The 20,691-nt window shown below is 42.4% G+C and overlaps 1 long non-coding RNA gene across 1 annotated transcript in view; it reads left to right on the top strand.

Annotated features, from left to right (window-relative positions):
- Positions 1-326: 326 nt before the first annotated feature.
- LOC115797493 (uncharacterized) overlaps positions 327-20,691 on the top strand; it is a 93,726-nt gene continuing 73,361 nt past the window's right edge. The window contains exons 1-2 of the long non-coding RNA XR_004021418.1: positions 327-357; positions 470-555. This is a non-coding gene — a long non-coding RNA (uncharacterized LOC115797493). The remainder of the gene's footprint in view (positions 358-469; positions 556-20,691) is intronic.

Below are 20,691 nucleotides of genomic sequence, written 5' to 3'. Positions count from 1 at the left end.
AGCTGAGACCATTGGTCAGCACAGGTGATACTTTCCGGCTGTCAAATCCGCCGAGTGCCCGCACACACGTCCGGGTTATTTCGGGGTTATTTTGTAAAAGAAAAAAAAAAAAAAAAAAAAGGAGGGCTCGATAAATAGAGACGTTCTTGTTGTGGCACACTGGACTGTCAGGAGAGAAAATTAATTTCTTGCGTGGACCAAACCGAGCTCGGCTGCTCGGATGGAGAAGCCTACTATACCGAGCTGTTTGTGGTGGGTATTGCAGTAGAGGCAGCTTTATTTTTGGTATTCAGTCTCCACTCTGTCATTGTCTCCAGTCATGAAGTCCCACCTGCCGGCCCGGTTGGACTGAACGAGGTAGAGCTCTGTCGAGGGGGCACTTTTTTTTTTTTTTTTTTTTTTTTTTTTTAAAAGTATTTTACCTATTTTTTTTTTTTTTAATCATTGTTTTCCCACGACCTGGCGGAAGGTTTAGTGAGAAGGACGAAATCTGAAGAAGAGAACAGCAGTGGGAATCTGGCACCCTACCAACACCCGTGGATCACAAATTAACAGGTAGGCTAGGGCTTACATGGTGGATGCTGGTTTTCACTGAGGAGGTTATTCTCACTGAAAAACGAGTTTCACACTAAAATATAATGATTCTCCCAATTTGCATAATCTGTTAAGAGTGTGTCAGCAGCTTAGTGAAAAGATGCATTTACCCCAAAGCCTGCCTGAAATCATTTATATGTTGTCTCACTTGCAGGCTTGTTTTTTGCAGCATGTTTCTTAACGTGTGTATATTTGCTGTGTAGTGATGTCAGACCTGCTGAGAATGAACCATGCTTCATGCAGACGAGCTTCTCCATAATAACAGAGCATCCGCGGTACCATTAATGAGCAACCTGCACTCAGAGCTCATCTGGTGGGATGAGAGAAACAGAGGTTGCCATTCAGTCAGGCTGAGCTTATTCCTGTGTCCTCTTACATGCAGAATTTGTAGCTTTTTTTTTTTTTTTTTTTTCTTGCTTTTTTTAAATCAACAGAGCTTCCCTGAGATTGCCCAGAATTGCTCATAGTGCATTTCCTTATTTGTGTGTTATCTGGAAGATTGAAATGAAGGAGGAATGCCTGGGAAATCTTGCAAGAAAACCACAACGGGTAAAGAAGGATGACTGAAATGACGCTCTCACAAAAGTCCTCCTTCAAGAGCTGAATCATCCTTCAACTTAATATGAGCCTGTTTTCATCTGACCTTTATTCTCCAAAGACCCCAGGAAACGCCTTGGCCTTGAGAACATATTCCCCTCCAAACACACACACGCACACAGATAAATGCACACACACACACAGCCCGAAGAATGGGGTGCATTTATATGCTGTGGCTGATGTTGTGGGGCATTTGGATCAGCAGGGCCTTCTAGGTGATGGAATTCAACAGGGACAAGAAGACTTCTGTTCTTATCTACAGCAACGAGAAGGGGAAGGCTCTCCTTGGTTTAGGCAGCTATCCTGTCCTATATAGCAGATAGGGACATCTCCTCTGTGGGGAGAAAGCATTTAAATGGAGGCAGGGGGAAATATGTGTGGCTGTCCTTGTTCCAAATAGATGTTGTCACAGAGGAGTTGTTATTTACCTCACTGGCGACTGGCTGGAAACTTTGAAGACGCGTGGAGATGTTTAAGGGGGATAAAGGTGGCGTGCTAATGCAGTCTGTTGAGAAATTGCAGACATTTGTGTGAGCGAGCAATATGTACACACAGGGAGATAAAAATGGAAGTGAGGGGAAGACATTAGTAAATCCTGGCTCCATTGTTTACAATGTTCTGTGCTCATCACAGCAGAGCACATGGTATATGGAGTATATAAATATAAAAATATATATCAATATCAGAATGTTTTGCTCTCTTGAAATTGGCATTAGTTAGCCTCTAGACGTTATCACTGTAATCTCAAGGTTGGTTGGTCATGTTGTTGGTTACTTTGCTCACATCTGACCATATTCTTGTTGGTCAGACAGTCAGAGGTGTAACTTATTAAGGAGAAAAGCACATCAGGAGCATTATGGGATGGATCCAATATTAGCAAGAAAAGATTACCTGTGAAAAATAGGTTTTTACAACTTGGAATTTCCCAAACCATTCAGTTTCATGACCACATACCCAGCATGGGGTCATGGGGGTGGCCGGAGGCTATCTAAGACAGGGCAAAATTTTGGGTACACAGCCTGGACCGATCACGAGTCCATCACAGGGCTAACACAGAGTTACAGACAACCACGCACTCCCGCTTTAAGACCTTACTGAGCTTTAAGTCAGAGTTGGCTCTGAAGTAACTGACATCGTCAACCATTGGTACCGGTGCCCAATCTAGAACCCGTTCTGCACATTCCTACCAAAAAGACGACTAATGTGCATACCTAAAAGCTGGCACCATCGTGGCTCCATATAATTGCTGAACTGAAAGTTGAAACCAGTGATATAAACACCAGTGACTGGCTGACGCAGCCCACATCATGTCTGTCATAATGTTTTTCCACAGAAATGATTCCATCTTTTGCTATTAACACTTTGTTGTAATCATATATGGATGTAGCCCCCATGTCTGCAATAGCCTCTGAGGATTTTTCTGTTGCCATGAGGGGTGAGATGACTTGGAAACTGAGGGACATGCCCACTGGCTAACAACTAGGTAATCATAGGTCCTGAGCCAGTGAACACAGCCTCCTTTCTGATTGTTAGAATGACCATAATTTTTTTGGCCATTTTACGGTAAGTAAGTATTAGCAGTGGAGAGAGACAGGAAAGCGGGGGAAGAAACGGGGAAGAAACGTGGCAAGGGGCGGCCGGTCGGGACTCAAACCTGTGCCCGCCACACTGCCATGCGGAATATATGATCACCTGCTCCACCTTCGCCCTGAGCCACCCCGGCGCCCGAGAATGACCATAATTGACAACAATGGACTGTTCGGTTCAGTATGACCTAAATCTAGCAGTTGAACCCATAAAGTCATTAGTGAAGTGTAGTGAGGTAAGAAAGCAAAGGAGCTAAGGACCTTTTTCCTGTAGACTTCTACACAACCAGAAAAGCTGCACCATGATGGCCATTAGAAAGAAAGCAGGTTAAAGGCATTTTGTGGTGGCTTCACTTTTTAGACCTGGAAGCTGTCTATGATACTGTCTATGTTTACAATCAGTTGTCAGACATGGCGAAATATGTGCTGTTTCTCAAAAGGCCCTGAGGTGGTACTTACTGCTCAGCAACAACACTCACTGCATGGTGTTGGAAAAGAGGTAGATGTTAAAGAAGTGTTGGAACGACTGCATAATTTGGAAAACAAAAAAAAAAAAGCCCAAAAAAGTCAAGCGTCAGCTATATCACAATTCAACAAACACAACAGTATATCATGTAAAAATGGCGGGCTACCTTTTGTGTCTAAAGCTTGAGGCGCTGAGAGAAAATGTATCAGAACTGGCACGTGTTTCAGTGTCTTTGGCATTCAGCATCATCTTCAGCAGCACTTAGACCCAGCTCAAACTGGATGCAAAACCTTCTCACCTCAAAACAGAAAGCATGTAATGAGGCTTGTTAGTGGGTTGAGTTCACCAGTTGATATACCATATTTTTCGGACTATACGTCGCTCCGGAGTATAGGTCGCACCAGCCAAAAAATGCATAATAAAGAAGAAAAAAACATATATAGGTCGCACTGGACTATAAGTCGCACTTTTTTGGGGGGGGGTTGATAGAATCCGAGACCCAGAAATTCCATCTTGAACGGCAATTTAAAATAATAATGGATTAAAGAACAGGACGAACACGGTTAAGCCTACGTTATGCTAACGTAGCACATTCAGCTACATGACGCACAACGAACACGTGTTCGGTATGTTAACGTAACATTAAGTTATTCAGATAACCATAGCATAAAGGACATACTAACAAGTTAACCAAACCATCAATCCATTGAATTCTTCATCCTCGGTGTCACTTCTAAACAATTCCGTACACTCCGTAGACGAAGCGCCGCTTCCTCTTCTGTGTCGCGTTAGTCAGACTCGTCGTCAGCTGCAGTTCCAATTATTCCAGCCTTTCTGAATCCAAACAGGATGGTTTGTCACTGAAGCCCATGTTTTCTTGATCCATCCAATGACTTCCAGGAAAGTTGGGTGGCGCATTCTCCCAGTTGCCGTTAAGCTGTGCTCTCCATCCATCATCCACTGCGCCCACAGGTTACGCAAGACTGCCTTAAAGCTGCAGTTCACGGAGATGTCAAGTGGCTGGAGTATTTTGGTTTATGTGTTATAAATGTCACATATACATCGCTCTGGAGTATAGGTCGCACCCCCAGCCAAACTATGAAAAAAAGTGCGACTTATACTCCGGAAAATACGGTAGTCCTTTCTTTTTGGGAATTTTTTTGAAATCCTATATTTGGGCAGAGGGTCAGTTGTCTCTGTCCACTGGTGATTTAATATGCTGGGTTTTTATGTCTGTTTATAAGGTTAAGGTAAAGCAAGAGAGTGCAGTCAGCACTCTGTGGCTGATTTGGTTAATCTAGAGATAACGTAGCAGATTTTTGGTTGAAGCGTTGTACAGTTTCATTTGAATAAGATTATATTTGATTGACCACAGCCCCAGAAGATATGATGGAGCATTTCTGTAGAAAGGCATCACGACATATACCGTTTATCCATTTATATGCACTTCTTTATATATGTGCTAGTTTGTGGGCATCCTGCATGCAAGAAATTGTGCTTTTTTTTTTTTTTTTTTGTGTCTCTGTGTGTGTCCTAATCAAATGCATTGAGCCCATGAAACCATTGCTCAATGCCAGCCCTCCCAGGCAAGATGCAGCAGAGCTGGAGGCAGACGGCGCTGAAGTGTTCAAAGCACGCCGGCGGGTGGATTGATGTCTCTTAGCACGGGTCGCTAAGCAGTCAACAGATGCAGGCTGGTGTTGTGACAGAGTGGGATGAAATGGTCATCACGATCACACACAATCACACTTTCACAGTGCTTAAAAAGCCCGACCTGTCAGTGTCCCACATCTAATTTTATCCCTCACTGTTTATTTTCACTATTGACATATCAGCGACAGCAGGTTTCCCAGTGGGTTAGGAAGCGTTCTCACTGTGGAGTAATAGGAGTCAGTGCTAATTTTAGGCGAGCGATCTTCAGCACTATGACAGCTGACACGCTGTCTGGAGAACTGGAGACTCGTCTGATGAATGCTGGTGAAATTAAATGTTTGTTTAGCAAAGTTGGAATGAATTAGTAAAGCTGGCTGTACACAGAAGTCCTCAGGGAGGTGCTGTTGTTCATATCTTCCTTCTGTTAGGAGAAGCTGTATGTGTGTCACTCATTACTTTGAAGCCACATGAAGATATTTTCAGGACTGCTGGAAGAATTTAATATCTGCATAAATGTGAATTTGCCTTCAACTTTCCAGCTAAGTTGAAGTACTGTGACTGTACAGTTATTGGATGATAAATAATATAATTATGGTAGCCTGTTTGCACATATGGAGGCGCGTGGCGCACACAGTTAATGGATGTTATATAGAAACTCATCATGGCTTCATGGAGCTGCGTGGGCTATGAGCACGTTCTGCAATGGCGACCTGTTGCTGTGATCTCATCTGCGTTATTGCTAAACTTCACAACCGAACCCTGTTTTCTCTGCTTTATTGGTCGACTGTGAAGCTGGTGAAATTAAATAGCTCTACAGTGGATACACTTTCTAACCTGGAACAGCTTGAAGAATTATAAGAAGCTGTTTAAAATAGAAACAAGCCTCTCCTCCTTTCTTGAGGACCAGTCCTCTTATGAGTCATATAATCACCCGTTATTAATTTATTATTTTTAAAGTAATTTAAATTTATTATTATTATGTTATTTATAAAAAAAATAAAAAATTCCAGCTGGCTATTGTTAGTCCAACAACAGGTGACTGCTGATACATTAGTGGAGTTGTGTCACTGCAGCAGATTTTTGGTATTAAATGGACAAAATTGTTGAGCTCAGTCAAAAGTAAGAAATGAAATGAAGGACGCTTAGCAGCGTCTGAATACACAAACAGGTGGGCATACGTGTGTGTTTAATGATTAGGGTGCACATGCTGTATAGTGTAGGGGTTTCAGTGAGGAGCTGGCGTCACACAGGCAGATTACCCAGCATAGTTTCTGGGATAGCTTTCTACTTTTATGGGTTTGTCAGACAGTTGAACCGAGACTTCCAAACTGTAGTTAAACATGCTGGAAATCTGGTGATTTCCACCTCGGTTTAACTGGTTGAGCAAATGTTCTGATTGGCTGCTCTTTGCAAACCGCAGGTATGAGGGGTTTCTGTGCTCACAGCCAGAGCTGTGTGCCTGAGGTGGATATTTAAATCAGGGCTCTCAGTGAGCTCATACAGAGCTAAGAGTAGAAAAAAACTGTCTGAAACAGAGCGTTCAGAGCAGTCTGACACAGAGGCTTTTTGGCTCAAAGGGATTGTACATATGCTGACCTAATTATTTGAAACTTTAATCATGTTTAATATTAACATCCACCATTGTTTGGCAGAGGAAAAACAATAATAACAATAGGTCCATCACTAATAATTTGTCCAGTTGCCCATCACTAATAGGTTACTGCTCTCAACACAAGCTATAACATTAATTTTGGACTCCTTGCGCTCTTTTGTATAACCATATAGACGGCGCGTGACTCCTTTAACGCCTTGTTTCTCGTTGACATATCCATTTATTTCTCCTCTGCATCCACCTGTGGCAGTCATGGATGTTTTGTTTTTTTGGTAAAAACTCTGTCGTTGCTATGGCAGCATTGTTTTGAAAGGCTAAGCGCCTCAAAGCTTTTAAACCTGAAGGTTTTCTTTCTTTTCTTTCCACTGGTTTTTAAGTGTGCCCCAGCATGTCTTTGTATACTTAGCCTGATAAATGACTCAAAAGGTAAATAAGCAAATAAAATAAACAAGTGACATCACCACATCGACTGCTGCAATGCCCAAAATGCTGCAGGCTGCATTTTTCTGTATCTATGATAAAGCCAAGTAAACAATGTTCCCTGGCGCTGTATGGAATGTTGACATGAAATCATTATGACCAGATATTTCATTGCATTAGAAATTTGCAAGCCTAAGCATCGGCTTGTCTCGAGTTGTCCAGTTTTTACAGCTGGCACAAAATTTTCAAAAATGGGAGGTCCTTTTCTTCAGACATTAATACACAGCCCTGGCATGTTGGTAAATGCTACGAATGTGGTACTTTGCCTTTAGAGGTGTTGAATTCGTGAAGGTAAGAGTTTACATTCTGCAGCTGAGGATCGTTCTCTGAAGTGAGTAGCTCCATCTTCTGTGCTCAGCCTGTCAGTGTGTCTGTTTTGCTGCCATTCTCTTCGAGTGCTGGGCTCCCACAGTTCCATCACAGTGGCCCGTCTCTCTTCTTTGAAACTGGTGAATGAGGTCTTTGATCGCCGGGGTGCAAGATGGAGATAAGGTTTTAGAGCCGTTATTCATCCCAGTTCTTTCCTTTCTCCCTCCTTTTCCCTCCTCCTGCTATTCCTTCATATTGCAGTATTTTCTGCTGGTTGTTTGTCAGTTGTTAATGTCTCTCTCTAGTCTTCCCCTTAGACACACTCTCCTCGTTTTTTGTGTTTGTCTTCAAACCCTTGTGCTTATAAACCTGAGGCGGACAGCGCTCATTAAGGTTAGATCAAGGTCGAATGATTGGACACATTTTTATTGAAAAAAGCAAACAAACAAACCAAAAAAACATCCAAAAACTGTGCCCTCCGAGTCTCCCGCTGACAGCAGCAGCAACCTTCACATCACCGCTCCTTCTACCCCCCCCCCCCCGCTAGAACCAGGCTGACCACCAACCAAGATCAATGAACATTTACTCCTCTTATTTCTTCAGAGAGATAAAAGCCAAAGGAAGACACAGAGACAGTGAGAAACCACCCAGAACACCCATCGGCCAGCTCTGGACTTGCTAACGTCCCTCTGACAGTTTCACAGTGCAGATTGGATACAGCTCCACATTTCCTCTTAAACGGGAAACCTGCAGAGATTAGGAACTCTGATATTTATCGAACGATTATTTTCATTCATAGTAGAAAGGCAAGGATACAATAGGATTTCATGCTTCTCTGTTGCACAGTCAGGTCCTTAATAGAAAGCATGATACACTTTTGATGCAATCAACAGCTGTGATTGACATCATGCTGCTCTCTGGCCAATCAGATTAACAGTAGGAATGAAATGGTGTGCAAGCTTGATGACTTCCTTGTAGCTTGTTGAATCCACCAGAGGGAAGTCTACACCTGTGCTTCATTGATGGCAGTAACATACACACATATACAAATGCATATGTGTGAAAGATCTATCTAGAAGAAGGAGAATTCATGAATAGTTTTACATCGGTAAACCGTGATTAAAAAAATTACCCTTTTCTCTGGATCTCCAAGGTTCTCCCAGTGGCTGCCATGCTGAGCTACAGAGGTGCACGAGTCCGCTGACTGGGGCTGGCAGTTGCCCTTGTGAGATCAGCGTTATGGTAAAAGAGAACCGCTAGTCTGGGTCTAACCTGTCAATTTAAATGAAGTTATAGGAGGTAGTTTCGTAATATTATAGTACAAGGTGGGCAATTAATTTTCCTAAGGGGCCACATGAGAAACTGGGACTGTTGTGAATAGCTGCACCAATGAGCTTGTACAGAGATAAAATTAATATTGAGCAGAATTGAGTTCAGCTTATTGGTGTGGCCCTCCTTGGAAAAATTAATTGCCCACCCCTGGTATTGTGTACAGTAATATGAAATCATTTAAAATAATTGAGATAAATTAAAATGCACAATAAATTCATATAAACCCATATATAATATATGAGAATCAGTTCTGTCTCTCACATGCACAGCACTGCAGTATATCACACCATCATGAGGAAATTGAGTGAGTTATGGTATTGACAGAGTCTCAAGGGCAGGAGTAGCCACATCCCTGCAAGTGCTCTGCAGTAAACCCTCAGCATTGCAAACAAGGTCCAGGTCAAGGTGCAGGTGGAAGCAGGCAGGCAGGCAGGCTGCTATCCCTGCCCCCTTACCCCAGACACATACCGAGAGAGGAGGAAGTGTGCTTGGAAAGTCAAGTGACCACGGATGTCGCAATCTGAAAGGAAAAAAAAAATAAAAGAGTGGAGGAAGCGAGCAGAAGTGCAAATAGGAGAGCTTTTCAGGAAAGCGTTCAGTAAAGGGACAGACTGTGGAGCAGGGAGAGCAAGAAGGGGAGAGGGATGCCATAACATTACAACAGCACCATCTCTATTTTGCACTCTTAACATCTGCTATATGCTACCTCTTCCCTGCTGTTCTAGTCACATTAGTATTGGCTGACACACCACGACATATATTAGTATGAGCTGTCAGCTGAAGCCCTAACAACTAGCTTGAGAAGGGCCAGTTGAATGGTAATGCTGGCAGAGGAGGCAGCAGCAGTTGTGGCTGTGTTGGCCAACATGCTGAAGTGTTATCACTGTGGCTGTACTGTATAATGATGTGGGTTGTTATAAAACACATATTTCCTGCTGGAGCTGGAACACACACACATGCTGACACACACACACACACACACACACACACACACACACACACACACACAGACACACAAAAAAATAAGCACGAGTCTCAGTCAGTCAAATATAACGAGCCTAGCCAGTTGGCATAGCTGGTGGCTGTCCCGCAGAACAGGCTGGACTGTTACCCATTTGATGTCCATCTGCTGACATAAGTGACGGTGGGTCGCGGTGGTTGGGTTTGAGGCATGGCCAGAGCTGCCAGCTAATGGCAACACTTGAGGACGCAGAGATGGCAGTCTCCGCTGTCCTCCTCCCAGAGCTTACTGCTGCTGCTGTTTAGAGTGCTGCCTGGAGGAGTTCTGGATGGGCTGTTTATAGCACCGTAGTCACTAACTCCTATACAGCTTAAACATTTACTGTTGAGGCGTGGAAGTGTGTGGATGCATGCATATACAGGATGCCACATTTTCAGCCTTACCTTTAAAAACTGAGCCTCTACCCCTCCTCCTTTAAATAAATGGAGCATTCACTTCAATACACTGTATGCTGTCTAGCTCCAGTTGATGCATTGTTAGGCTGCTAGGCCTTAGCTGTCCTGATGGCAGACGCTAATGAAAAGAATAAGCCCATTTTAACGTTGTGAATTACAATGTCTCTTGCTTGACAGCCTCTCACTACTTTTTGCTTGTGTTTGAATGTGTGTGTGCGCGCGCGCGCGTGCATGTGTGACAGTTTGCCGGTTATGAATGAAAGCAGTGGCACGACAGTGATGAATGAGCACCAGAATGGCAGTGTTACACTTTTGTGCGTTCAGTGATGCAGAGCAGGCGATGATCGTCACTGTTATTGTCACAATCAGCAAAGAAAACTCAAACCCTCTGGATGAAGCGGGACACACACACACATGCGCGTCAACACACACACACACACACACACACACACACAAGCGAAAGGTTTTGCCTTTGCACACAAAGCAAAGCAAATGCCTCGAAGCCCTCGGCACGCCTTTCTCCTTTGATTTATTTTAACTAAAGCCACTTTTCTTTTTGTTTTGTCCTAATATTTAAGGATGCAGCATGTGTATCCTCCATCCTTCATAGAAAACAATGCATGTTGCTTGAATCATTCATCTGTGGCTCTTCACGTTGTCTCTCAAGGCTGTAACAGTTCCTCTGTTGAAAAATGATAGCAGGAAAAAGGGGCTAAATTCCAATCTGTGTGGATCACTTCTGGACCAGACACTCCGCATGAGCAGATTTTCTCTGGCCATATTTTCACAGGTAGCAGCTCCCAGCACCTGGAACGTAAATGTCACTGTTCTGACTCGTAGCAAACTTTATTGAGTGCACTTATCTCCTACCCTCAGGCTACAGTATCTTGGTAAAAATGACTCGTGTTCCCTGTGCTGTGCCCTTGATATGTCCCCTCTGACTATCTAGAATTTGAATTAAAGAACTTTGAACTTTTTTTCAGGTTTTGAGGCTAACAGATTCATGAATTTATAAGGCAATACTAATCATAATAGCAATAGAGAATATTAGAAAAGCAGGTATAGGGAGTGTGAACTATAAAGGTTAATAGGGACAGCAATGTATAGGCTACATGTAAAGACTGCAACAGCTTAGTGGAAGAAAGATGGGCTCTTGTCACCTTAATTAGCCAGGGTAAGGGAGTGTAACCTTGATCACACGCCGGTGCCAGTGCCTAATGAGTAGTGAGATAGCTTTGCAGGAATGTTAGGATGTATAACTTTTACACTGTAAAAATCTGTAGGATGGCATTTTTTTTGCTGCAAAGCCAAAGACCTGGGAAGATCTTTGTTGGTGCCAACATTAAGCAGTCTCTTTTTGTTTGGCCTTAAACTCCAGTGTCTTGAAAATTACAAGGGGTGTAGGACAAGAGGGCGTTGATTCAGAAGGCTGCAAGTCAGCAGGATTTCTGAGCCCTATTAACTGTCCCTTTCTCGCTCTGCCTTTGTGGGGACTAAAAACATTTAAAGACTCCTCTCACTCGAGGACATGCTTTACGTTCTAGAGGACAGAACACCCATAAGGGTGCTGCATTATGTAAGTATGCTTGATTGGTATTTTTGTACTTGGCACATGCATTCCCGCTAATGAGATTGTGTTTACAAGTAAATACCTGAATTGATTTTCCAAATGTCTCTGAAGGTCTGAACCACATCTTGACATCTTATTTTGTAAGAGTTTGATAAATCTGAAGAGGTGGGGCTGTATTGATTCCAGCAGGTGAGCCAATAGTTCATGATCGTCACTAACATGAAGACATTTCCATCAGAGAATTATTGGATGGTCCCAGTCAATTTAGTTAAGTACACAGGGGAAATCAAATCCCACTGTGGGCGCCTCATCCTCTAGGTGTTCAGCTGGGAAAAATCTGTCTGCCTCTTTGTTGTTCCCAGCCTAACCTCCACCCATTTGGCCTCCCATCACCTTTTTCAGTGGTTACTCAGGCCCCTGGCCTCCCCATTTTCTCCTCTTTCCACTTAATTAACCCATTGATCAGCGTGCTCATAAATTAGTCCTTTGGAGAGGCACTCAAAGAGCGCTCCTCCCTTTCTATCAGCCCTTCACCTCCTTTGGCATCACTGTTACAGAAACAGTCCCTAGTCTACCCTAGGCAGAAGTTGTGTCATCATGGGAAGCCAGATTTATTCTTTTTAACAATCATTCAGCTGTTCATAGATCGTGAATGCAGGCTAGCATGGAATGAAGAATTAAGGCAAGTACAGATTAGTGAGTTGAGGTTACGTCAGTGTTGCTGATGTACAACCCCTCTATTCATTGCACTTGCATAGCTCAGCCTCTTCATGGTGCCCCTCTTGTGTCTGTAAACGTTTCCCCTTGCTTTTTTCTCTCTCGCTCACGCTTTCTGTCTGACCTGTTCTCTAGAACAGGGGGGGGGCAGGCGCCTACTTAAAGATTTGCCCAATTAGGGGGTGCTCAGAGGTCAGTATGGAAGGAGGCCTCTTGTCTCTTGTACCTCTTGTTCCGGCTTTTAGTCATTCTTTATAACAACCTCTTCACTCCTTTTATTACCGTTAACATTCATTATCCACATTTGCTACATTCCCCCTGCAGTGAAATCCTCTTTAATTCAATTCACTTCAGTTTTCTGTATGTAGCACCAAAATCACAACAACAGTCATCTCAAGGTAAAGAGCCTACAGTGATACAGAGAAAGCCCCAACAATCAGATGACCTTGGTGAGTATTTGGTGATAGTGGGAAGGAAAAACTCCCTTTTAACAGGAAGAAACCTCCAGCTGAAACAGGAAGGGGCAGCCATCTGTTACCTGGTTGGGGGTGAGGGGAGGGGGGGACTCGACAGAAGACACACTGTGGAAGAGAACCAGAGATTAATAATTACTAATGATTAAATGCAGAGTGGAGAGAGTGAAACGCTGCCTTGGTTCATTGAGGTTTGTAGGCATTTATTAGTGCACAGCTCTCTTAAGGTTCCACCCAGGGCTGCAACGGTTCGACGTGAAATTTTAAAGCTTCATATTCTAAAACCACGCACGTGATTTTGTAACTACAGGAAGATATGGGGGCAGTATTGTCTACATTGTCTGCCAGTAACAACAATACCAATGAAGAAGAAGGTAACATGAACAACATAACGATGGCAGAACAGAGAGGAAGGTGGAGAAAATGAAAGAAAATGGGTGTGGGAGCATTTCACAGCAAACCAAAATAAAGCTGAATGCAGACTGTGCAAAGCAGAGCTTTCCTCCCACAGCACCATCATGAGCATCTAAAACACCGGCACCCTGGAGCTGTGACATCTCTGGATGGGTACGTTTCAGAGTTAGTGCATCGTTGATACCTGTTAATGTTTGCACAGTAATGCTTCTGTTAGTTTACCTGTCGGAAACAAGCTGTCATGGATGATGTTTGCTAAGCGGGACCATTTCAGCGATGTTAGCTAACGAGTGAAGGACAACAGGAGCAGCTACATTGTCTCCTATTTTTTTTTTCTCGCATTAATATTAGCGTTCATTCTGAATAGTAACCGTCTTTGTGAACTGAATATTTGTAAACTTTTAAGCTGTTTTGGATGGAAAAAATCTTTTTGATTTAATTTGAAGCCTTATTTAAGCTTTTGAACAGAGGCTGTTTTTATTTACTTATTTGCGCATTATATTTTCATTTAAAAATAAAAATTGCATTCACTTTAATCTGCATTGTTTATTTGATATTTATTTTTTTATGGTCACATTAATGTTAAAAATATATTGGATTAGTGTCAGTATCTTTATGGGTCATTATTTTAAGTGTGAGAGGAGACAACAAGATGATGTTAACAGGTGTGCAGGCTTGAACAGGTGAGGTAAGATTGAAATAATCGTCGACTAATCAAAAAAATAATTGACAGATTAGTCGACTACCAAAATAATCTTTACCGTATTTTTCGGACTATACGTCGCTCCGGAGTATAGGTCGCACCAGCCAAAAAATGCATAATAAAGAAGAAAAAAACATATATAGGTCGCACTGGACTATAAGTCGCACTTTTTTTTGGGGGGGTGGTGGGGGGGGGGTTGATAGAATCCGAGACCCAGAAATTCCATCTTGAACGGCAATTTAAAATAATAATGGATTAAAGAACAGGACGAACACGGTTACGCCTACGTTATGCTAACGTAGCACATTCAGCTACATGACGCACAACAAACACGTGTTCGGTATGTTAACGTAACATTAAGTTATTCAGATAACCATAGCATAAAGAACATACTAACAAGTTAACCAAACCATCAATCCATTGAATTCTTCATCCTCGGTGTCACTTCTAAACAATTCCGTACACTCCGTAGACGAAGCGCCGCTTCCTCTTCTGTGTCGCGTTAGTCAGACTCGTTGTCAGCTGCAGTTCCAATTATTCCAGCCTTTCTGAATCCCAACAGGATGGTTTGTCACTGAAGCCCATGTTTTCTTGATCCATCCAATGACTTCCAGGAAAGTTGGGTGGCGCATTCTCCCAGTTGCCGTTAAGCTGTGCTCTCCATCCATCATCCACTGCGCCCACAGGTTACGCAACACTGCCTTAAAGCTGCAGTTCACGGAGATGTCAAGTGGCTGGAGTATTTTGGTTCATGTGTTATAAATGTCACATATACGTCGCTCCGGAGTATAGGTCGCACCCCCAGCCAAACTATGAAAAAAAGTGCGACTTATACTCCGGAAAATACGGTAGTTACAGCCCTAGTCCCACCACAGGGTTCCAATCGGGTTGAGGTCTAGACTTTGACTGGGCCATTTGCAACACCTTGATTTTTTTTTCTTCTTCTTCTTTGGCCATTCTGTTGTAGATTTGCTGCTGTGCTTGGGATCATTGTCCTGTTACATGACCCAATTTTAGACAGGTTTCAGGCTTCCTCCTGGCAGCCTTTCCAAAGAAGTCATCCTTACTCAGTCTTTTTCTAATTGTACTGTCATGAACCTTAATGTGCTGAAAGTCTGAGATGTAGCCCCTGGTTTTTTTTTGTTTTTTTTTGCAGTTCCTCTGAGCGTTGTATGGTCTGAAATGAGAGTGATTTTATTGTGATATCCACTCCTGTGTTAACACATACCTGAATGCTCCAGACCAGGAAACTGCCAAAACATCTGCTTTTGCAGAGGCAGTCACACTTGCTGATGAGCCATTAATCAATTTGATCAGCAGCACCAGGCTGCTACTTATTAATTCCTAAATACTGAATTAGTAGAGTCCCGTGACTGTATTTTTCAAGTTCTTTGGTACAAATAATTAATGGAGAAATATAATAGATTCCCTCTCAAATGAGTCAAATGATCTTGTTGTGTTTGGACCCCAATATCTTGGACTTCAACTGGTAGTTGCTGTTCTATTCTAAATTGCTAAGCTTGGCATAGTGGCATATTTCTTACCTGTTGCAAGTTCAGGTTTGAATCCCTGCAGAGTATAAGAAGGAATGCAGTCACCAGCTGCAGTCCAAGTCATCTGACTGTGGGACGAAAGCTATGGAGAGGCAGCTGAATGATTACAAGCACAGCTGCAACCTTGATATTGAACCAGTCTGCAGGGAAATGTGACACAGGAAGGGCCAGGGCTAGCTGATTAGCAGCAATTGAACTTTTAAGAAAAGAGCAAGGGCACTGTCCACTAGTTTGTTGATCATGGTTGATGGTGTCTTCTTGGCCAGCCATTACTATATTAGTCAGTCTGGCTGAGTAAAGCCTGCGTGTATGTGTGAAACATTGTATTCCAGAATGATTATTGGAAACACGCTCCTTACATGCTCCTTTGACACTGCATAAGAACAACTTTTACTGGATCCGACTATCAGAAAGTTAATTTTTTTAATGAAACAGTTACTGTCATTCTTCCCTCCTGGAAAGAAGTCTGAAAAATTTCACCAAAATTGTTATATTAATAAAACTGTCTTCTCTAGTTTTTTGATGGCAGGCTTCTCTACCGCTTCATCTTATAGTGAGACCACTCTTCATTTCTGACTCGGTTGGACCGCATGTCATATTCTGCTCTTGTACTGAGGGACCATGAATTTCCTTACCCTCTCTGATGTCTATGGTCATTTAACCCATGGCGCATTACACCCATTGCCCCTTGTCTAGTTTTCAGCCTCATCTTAAGGACTATTTAGGAGTGCTCAACGGATCTGAACCAGGAAAATGTGTTAGCTACGGTCCGGTTCAGGGTGGGTGGTTGGTTTGATTTAAAGACCTGGCTCTCTGTTACAATTGGTTCATATGCTGAGGTCTCCTGCTGAGTGAACAGCCAGGCATGGAAATCTTTACTGAACCAAAAGCTATGTGTGCACTTGTGCAAGTCGCTTAAATATAGAATGCTTTGGCAAACTGTAGAGGGGATTGCATATAGAAGCAAAGTATTTTCTATGTAATGACAGGAACTTTGTCACACATGAGCTCTCATGGGGCAGAACAATCTTCATGCAGCAGGAATATTCTTACCCACCAACCCCCTTGGCTGGGGTGCTTACAGCTATGCTGGGTGCTCTGTCAGCACCTTTGGCAGGTACCCATTTGCGAGGGAAGCTCGTCGCGATCATTTTTTTTTCTTGCGCAACAGCAGCAGCGATAAAAGGGGCCGCCTGTCGTGGAAGGGGACTTTGTAGTGTTTGTCCCGGGGCACATGTTTACACGTATTTGGGTGGGAAAAACTTAAAACAAGGCAAGCAACTGTTTCAGATAGAGGTTTGAAACAATTAAAAAAAAGAGGCTCTCCTGTAATAGTTGTATTTATATCTTTGTTGTTATACAACCTTTTTGTACGTTTGTTGTTCCTTCTAACCTTGACATGTGGTGCCTCTTTATGAAAGGGTGGCTTTTACAGTTGTAATGAAAGCAGACATCCTTCTGGAAATGAAAGAAAGAGTCAAAGACAGTGAAGATTCAAAGGTACAGAATGCCTCCAGGCTAAGAAGAGCTGAGCATACCCAAGGGTGTGATGAATGGTCTTCTTTCTACTCATGCGGTGGCCTGCTGTTGCTAAGGCTGGAGGGAAAAGATTGTGCAGAAGACATCATTGCCATGTGCAACCTAAGAGATCAAACTCATGGGCTCATTTGTCTATTCATTTATCCATCTTTGTGTGTGTGTGTTTGTGTTTTCTTACGGATGCAGGAGCAAAATGTGTGTGTGTGTGTGTGTTTGCATGCGTGTGTTTTAGGAAATTGTTATGACAACGAGGCAAAGCAGTGGCTTTTATCACCCGCTGTTAATGGGGAAATGCAGAGAACAGTTGTTCTCCTTGTCGTCCGACGACATCGCCTTGTATATTGAATTACCACTGACTCCTGTGGCTCAGTCTGTCACGCACATACGCACATGCGAGGACACACACACACACACACACACGCAGGTTTCGTAGCCCTAAGCGTATGCCACTATAGCTGTCACTACAGCACAGGTGTACATATGTTTTAGGGAATAATCTGATCTGCCAAGTGCCCTCTCTAGCTCGCGAGTCTTCTCCGTACAACAGTTATAATGCTATTACATTTACTCTTGTCAAAGCCAGACTTCAAGGTCAGTCACGACAGACAGGGATTTAGAGTCTGAGCTGAGAACAACTTAAACAGTGAGGTTTTACACATTACAGAAAAATGATTCCCAAGGGTTTTAGAAATCAAGGTCAGTGATTACACTATCACAAAGGGATGACTTGGGGAAAGAGGCAGGATGGGTGTAAAATCAAGCGCCACCTCATTTATGCGTGAAGTGACAGTCTGCAGAGACTGACATACCTGCCAGCCCCTCAATCCTCATTTTTTTTTGTTTTTTTTTTTAAAAATAACTTTATGCTTGATAAAGAATCTTATTGACATTATTTACAAGGTCATTTTGAAATTGTTTGAGCGCATTTACACTTCATGTTTGCCTGTGTGATCTCGATTTCCATGAAAATACAACATTCCACACAGCACTTATGATTACTACCGTTACAATGGCAGATATGCTTTTCAAACCGTGTAGTACTCACAATATGCTAGGGAAGTCACAAATCAACAAATCAATATCCAGTTGCTTCGTTCTCTGTGAACCCATGTGCCCTGATGAAATGTTAGGACGTAAAGGAAAAAAATAACTACCACCCAAGCCAACCTGGGACACAGCTTTTAGTTTTGTGATTTGTTTTAGATTGTGCCCCCAGCGGTACAATTTAGGTATATATATGGGAATGAAAATCTCTTACCATCCACCATATTTGGCCTGCCCAAAGGGGATGGGATCAGAAGAACTTTAAAGCCAAAATGCAAGTTAGAGCAGATTTGAAATAGAGCCCAGCCAATTTTAAGACTGATATAAATACCAATATTCAGTGATTTTAAGAATCTGATATTCTGTCAGGCAAAAAGATTTTCCTAAGATTTGTTATGTGTAATCAGTTATGTACTCTTATGCTCTGCCTGACTCAGATCAGCTAATTCTTATTTGTGGTATTGATAGACTGAAAAATAACTATAAATAATACTGGCCCGCCGATATATTGGTCGGGCACTAATTTGAAAGCTAAAGTCTTCTGGTTTTTAAAGCAGTGTTTATTTAGCATTTAGTAGGCTAACCATAAACCTACCATTTAAAGGTTCAATAATAACCTGGCAGATGGTGAGAAGTAATGAGCATTAAGTGTGAAATCCACTCAGCAAGTATTGTTTGGTTTTTTTAGTTGACATTTCTAGCCAGTCTGTAAAGGCAGCAGTGCAGCAAAGAGATGCTCATGTCGTGGTTTACATACTCTAGTGCAGGTCAACAAAGCTGGACAAGAAGTGGTGTTGAATAGAGTTTAAGCATTAATCGTCCCTCAGAAATGTGGTCAATAAGAACTGCTGCTGAAGCATTCAGTTGGAAGAATATTCTTTATGAATAGCTGGAAAATATAACTTGTGGAGAAAACTTTATAGAAAGCGTACTGAGCCTTGACCTTAAAAGCACCCCGTGTGTGCGTGTGTATTGAACCTGTGCACTGTCGGATTGCTGCATGAGGATAGAAAGAGTCTATCTCCAGGAAGACCTTTCAGATGTGACCTGTGGAGTGTGATAAATGAAAAGACTTTTTGACACACGATTCCTTTAAAACCCACCCCTTCTACCTACTGTACCTTAATCCCCATCATTATCCTCAACCTGGAAGCATTGAAGAGGTGGTAAATTACGACTTGCAGTCAGTCATCTTCATAAAGCTCAGTTCAGCTGACGCCAGCCTCACAGCCCCATCTGTAAGTACCCAGCATGACGCAGGCAGAAAGGCTTCTTTCACTGCAGTCTCCCAACTTATCTGAGAATATTCACTTTTGAAGCGCTGCAGTGTTTGATAGTTATTTTCCACTTTTCTTTAGTTCTGTTTGGTGTGAATTTCATTTCTGTTAACTCATCTTCATATATGCACCTCACTGCTGCCCGGGCACCTTGATAAACACTGAATTGGAACTAACATCAATTCTACTATGTTATCTTCAGATGACGCATGATGAGACCAAATGAAAAGATCCTGGATGGATAAATGTGAAGTGAAAGGGGTAAACATGACCAATAGAAGTTTCAGTTGCATACAGCTGTACTGCATAGCTTACAATTATGAATGCAAACTGCTTTGTGCAGATACCTGCAGTCAAGGTGTTATACAGCCCCAGCATTTCCACTAGCTTGCTACTGTGAGGATTAGTTTTAGGTTGAATGCACACACAACTAAAACACTTTGAGTGTACACTCACTGGCCACACCTTGCTACTAGCTTGGACCCCCTTTTGCCTTCAGAACTGCATTAATTTCTTTTGGCATAGATTCAATAAGGTGCTGGAAATATTCCCCAGAAATTTTGCTCCATATTTGCCACAATAGTGTCACACAGTTGCTGCGTGATGTGAATTTCCCGTTGTACCGCATGTCAAAGGTGATCTGCTGGATTGAGATCTGGTGACTGTGGAGGCCATTTGAGTGCAGCAAACTCAGTTTAAGCAACCAGTTTGAGATGATCTGAGCTTTGTGACATGGATTGTTACCCTGCTTGGAAGCAGCCATCAGAAGATTAGTACACTGTGGTCATAAAGGGATGAACATGGTCTGCAGCAATAATCAGCTGTGGCTTTTAACTCTTTAACACTGAGCCATCACTGCGGATGCACCTGTTACCAGCCTTTAGCACTGAGTGTATCACCACCAAAAGGTCAGATCAAACCCACTTTGCATTACCGTAATTACGCAATAGTTTGTCCTACTGGAAAAATTCAAATGGTTTCTCAAAGCTGATAAATTGTGCTTCACACGCAATATAGGGCTATTATGTTAATTGTTGCTGGAAGTCCACGAATGGCGAGACATTTGAAATACGTCATGTTTGCAAATTCCAAATATATAACTCAACGGTTTTCGTGTTTTGTCCTTGGTAATTAAATCCAATTTTTTTCCTCTTTGCAAAAGCTCCAAAGACCTTTAATGAAAGTATTTTTAATCACAGTGCATTCATCAGATTTACTTAATAGTATTGATATTGGGACCTTGGGAGACTGAAAACATATTTTTTAAATATGCAGTCATGAGATTATTAACAACTGAGATCGACTTTATGTTTTTGCTGTACCCTTTCTTGTGATTGTGTCATCTGCTTATACAGT

Source organism: Archocentrus centrarchus, chromosome 18 (genome assembly GCF_007364275.1).
Source record: "Archocentrus centrarchus isolate MPI-CPG fArcCen1 chromosome 18, fArcCen1, whole genome shotgun sequence".
Lineage (NCBI taxonomy): Eukaryota > Metazoa > Chordata > Actinopteri > Cichliformes > Cichlidae > Archocentrus > Archocentrus centrarchus.
This window is presented reverse-complemented; position numbering and strand designations above follow the sequence as displayed.